General features: G+C 43.9%; 1 protein-coding gene across 36 annotated transcripts in view; it reads left to right on the forward strand.

Moving 5' to 3' along the window:
* Positions 1-2709, forward strand: part of ABI3BP (ABI family member 3 binding protein) — a 342180-nt gene that overhangs the window by 304272 nt on the left and 35199 nt on the right. The window lies entirely within an intron of this gene.

The raw sequence follows: 2709 nt of genomic DNA on the forward strand, positions 1-2709 counted from the left end.
TCAGGGGTAGGTAGAGTGGGGGAAACAAGTGGTATTAACTGCCTGGGTTCCAGCAGCAAGCTGAAACAGCAGTTCTCACAGCCACAGAGATGAATACCAGCTGGTTTATGCAGCTGGCTTTGTGTGCATGTAACCAGTGGGAGTTACAGATGCTCAGACACCTTGCAGTAGACACATTGCACAAGCAAACAGATGGGGGTTCCGGTATTGAAAATACAGTTTTCAACAATTAGAGAACATTGCCTTAATGTTACACCATGGAGTAAAAGGATGTGTTTGTCCTCTGGGAAGAGCTGTATCTCACCCTCCTGAATCACTTTGTACCTAAACTATGGCATGAAACACCCAGCATTTGATGCATTTTCTGATGGCAGTGAAGTATAGCCATTAAATTACAAAAATCTGACTGAATCCAGTTTTTTTTTGTTCCTATAGTAAGATTGAGAGCATGGAAGAGAGTTCTAGTCTTGTGCTTTAGTATTTGGTATTCAGACAAGAAGCCATTTTTGTTTCCACCCCCTCCCACCCCCTCATAGAAAGGATCATTTGGCTTTGACAACAGAATCTTTCCCTCTCAGCCATACTGCTTTTCTTCTTAATGTTGATAATAGGACAGAGTTCCTACACTGAGCCTGTCTCCCTGAATCTCCAAAATTCAAGGTCCAGAGGAACTCACGATTTGCTGACAATATTTAGTTCAGTCTGGGACTGTGGCTCTTAGTTCATTGATTTGTTCTCCATTAGCACTAGGGGCACGTTAATCATAAGCAGAGAAAACAAGCCAAAAAAAGAACAAGGGAATTTGTTGTGAGTGGAGCAGGGGGAAGAGTGCAATAGAGAAAGGGATGTGGTTTGTGACACCCGAAATAAACACTGCTGACAGAAATGATGTTTTGTTGTGCAGTTGACCACTGAAAGTGCTCTATAACCATGCACTGACAGAAGTTCATGGCTGCAGAAGGCTTTAAAAAGTGCCTAGTCATGTGACAAATGAACCCTGGTAAGAGTTCAGATGAAGGCACTCCAAACTGGAGCACCTTCATTAACATTTTTAGTGCACATCGGGAGCAAGGCTGGGTTGAAGCAGCCCAGCCCCATCCCTGGTGCTGTCTCAGGATGGGAGAGGGGGAAGGAGTTCCAGCTGGGATTTGTCCAGCCTGTGCTGGAGGGGGGGAGGGGCAGGTGGATTGGAGCCTCCCCTCCACGCCCAGAATGGACCTTCTTCCCCTGTCTTCTCCCCCTCCCATCATGAGACATCACCAGAGCTAGGATGAAAAGGGTAGCATTAGGGGAAGAGGCTGCAAACGGTTGGATCGGGAGGGTCAATCTAACTCATGGCCTTTCTGTGAAGTGCCATGAGTTAGACCAGGGAGCTGCATAAAGCTGGGCTCGGCTGGGCTGGTTGGCCTGGCTTCTACAGTGATGCTGTGCAGTAGCTCAGTAGCATCCATGCAGTTTGAAGATGCTTGAAACCACTTGTCTGACTTTCACCAGCCAAGAATTTTAGACTATTTCTGAGAGCCTAGGGGGGAGGGATAAACATCTGGAATCAGACCTGTCTCTCAGATAACATGGATTCTAATAAATAATTAGAATTTTAAATGGTGGGGTATTTTGATAGTGTAAGAGTAATGTTGTACCTATGATGGTCCAGAAAATATGCGAGGCAAGGATTTCTTAGAGTGTTATCTTTTATTGGACCAGCTAGGTAGCTGGGATAAAGTTAGACAAGCTTTCAAATGCAAGACATTACTTGTCAGAACTGTTTTGAAGCATGCACATATGTGAACTTGATATACTTGTTTATATTCATGTTGTGGGGAAAATGCCACCGTTAATAAATACAAGTATTTTGAAGCAGAGCTGTGACCTGTGAGCATTCTCTGTGCCTCAGCTTAGCTCTGAATAACCAGAGGAGAGATGTATAGAAGGTTGAAAAGGGAACGGGTTCAGTGCAAAGATATGTAGTTGGTTTTGACAGCCCCATGGCAAGGCTGAGAAGTCAGGTTTTTCCAGTTTTAAGAACTAAAAGAAAGCTACTGTATTTGTCAGCATAAGACAATTTAGCTTTCCACCCATAACAAATTAAGTTTACTGTTACTGTGGCAGCTCACATAAGCAAATCCCTTCCATTTCAGATCCTTTACAGCCCTTTTAGTCATGATAATTTAAGTCTGTAATAAGATTAGGTCAGAATTACAGGCTCAACAGCAGCCACCTAATCCTCCATGCTGCTGGCTGTTAAGCAGTACTTGAGTCATAAAACTGTTCCCTGGCTCCTTGAAATAGGGATCTTCAGTATGTCTGTTGTGACTCAACAGGAAAAGGATCATTTTATTATCATCATTTTCATCTAGGAAAGTGTACAGAATAAAAACTTTTTAATGCATGTCAAAAGACTGGGTTTGATGGCTGTCCTTGCTTCAAACAGCACGTAGTCTTAGAGACACTAAGGTTCTAGGGGCGCTTGTACACGTGATGGGGGCTTATTCCTCAGAGTTTTATTCTATGCCCCTAAATTGAAATGGTGGGGCATAGAATAAAACCCTGAGGTCTAAACAGTTTAAATTTTTCTGTCATGTTATGGTGAGGGGCCTGATCCTTTTTTTTTTTTTTAAATCAGACTTGGAGACTGTCTGTGTGCGGCCAGGGGGGCCAGCTGCTGGGGAGGCCAAGTGACCCCTGAATTGTGGGGGCTCCTGTTCCTTC

This window comes from Alligator sinensis, unplaced genomic scaffold (genome assembly GCF_000455745.1).
Source record: "Alligator sinensis unplaced genomic scaffold, ASM45574v1 scaffold1286_1, whole genome shotgun sequence".
Taxonomy (NCBI): domain Eukaryota; kingdom Metazoa; phylum Chordata; order Crocodylia; family Alligatoridae; genus Alligator; species Alligator sinensis.